The sequence below is a fragment of the Myotis davidii genome, unplaced genomic scaffold, assembly GCF_000327345.1.
Source record: "Myotis davidii unplaced genomic scaffold, ASM32734v1 scaffold967, whole genome shotgun sequence".
In the NCBI taxonomy this organism is placed as follows: domain Eukaryota; kingdom Metazoa; phylum Chordata; class Mammalia; order Chiroptera; family Vespertilionidae; genus Myotis; species Myotis davidii.
Genome location: NW_006383014.1, coordinates 1,142,331 through 1,143,884, shown reverse-complemented (window position 1 = coordinate 1,143,884; position 1,554 = coordinate 1,142,331). Strand labels below are relative to the sequence as shown.

Below are 1,554 nucleotides of genomic sequence, written 5' to 3'. Positions count from 1 at the left end.
TTCCCCCCAGCCAGCCTGGCCCCATTGGCCCAGAGGGCGGCAGACTGGTCAGACCCAACCCATGCATGAATTCATGCACCGGGCCTCAATGTAGTATATAATTCTATTTATATAAAGGTCAAAGAAGAGAAAATTAACTATATCATTTAGGGATGCATTATTACATGACACTCTAAAAGAAACTCAAAGAGGCAATTACTATCAAAGTAAGGATAGTGAGTGGTTCCCTTTGTGACAGAAACATGGTAGTAATTGCACTGACAATGTTCTATTTCTTGTCCAAAATTATGGTTACACAGTTTACATTTTGTGATACTTAATTGAGCTATGCATTTGTTTCATACACTTGTCTATATATGTGTCATATTTAATAGGTGAAAAGGGCATTTAAGGAATGCAGTTATACAGAACAATCCAAAAAACCACCCTGGAGAGAACTTCTCTTTAGTCCATGACTGTGGGGTTATATTCTTAGGCTCATACTCTAGTGATAAGTCACAAGTGCATAAAATATATTTATAGAATAAGTAATCTACTTTCTTTCTATGTGATAAAATTTGACAAATTATATTAAGTTACCTTTTACTGCACAACTTCTTACTGCATGGCATCACTTTATCATTATATACAGCTCTGCCTAACACTCCTCAATTCTCTTCATCACTAAATTTGCATCAGTATCTGAAGTGGCTATTGTTTTTGCAATGTTATAAGACATGTTTCATGAAGCTTATTTTCAAAACTCCCTAATGACCTAATAGCTGTTTTATTCATTCTCATGCCCATGAAACTCTCCTATAATGCTTTCTTAAAGGTCATTATAGCCATTGCCTCTAAATACAATTGCTCTCTTTTTGTATTTCTCATATTCAATCTCTCTGCTTGAGGCAATATTTTTTTCATCTCCAGTTTTTAAAGCATAAAACAAATTATGCTTATATTATACTTAAACTCTAACAGCTTCCCTACAGAACAAAAAACAAATTTTAAATGTGGACATCCCTGCCAACTGCACTTCCTAACATTCTTCCCAGCCTTCATGTTCTTGTGAGCACCCATTCTCACCTTTACCGGTTGTGCCGTGTGGGGAACGTGGGTCCCCCAGGAAGAGAAAGATGTACACACACACACACACACACACACACACACACACACACACAGCACAGCACACATTATTCGCTAATGCACACTTCACTTACCTTACATAGACATGTGCTCAAACTTATTGTGTCTGTAATATATAAAACAAAACCAGCACAAAAAAATGAAAATGAAATCAAATCTCATTTATAAGCCTAGATACAAAATAAAAACTATATTAACCAATTTAAAGAAGTTAGTTTTAATCAAAGAAAATGAGGAACATTCATGGGAAAGTGTGGAGAGCGGCTACAGTGTTTGGACAGGTTCAAGCCTTGGACTAATGAGAGGGCACGGTCCTCTTGTGGCAAAGCCATGTGCAAGTCTCAGCTTGGAGGGCAAAGCCCTCCCAACACAATTGTAGCCAAAGGCTATAGTTGTAAGCTTGACCTTATGGTCTGAAATTATAGTCCC

General features: G+C 37.1%; 1 long non-coding RNA gene across 1 annotated transcript in view; it reads right to left on the bottom strand.

The window, feature by feature from the left end:
• LOC107181665 overlaps positions 1-1,554 on the bottom strand; it is a 25,861-nt gene that overhangs the window by 8,550 nt on the left and 15,757 nt on the right. The window contains exon 2 of the long non-coding RNA XR_001512355.1: positions 1,200-1,295. This is a non-coding gene — a long non-coding RNA (uncharacterized LOC107181665). The remainder of the gene's footprint in view (positions 1-1,199; positions 1,296-1,554) is intronic.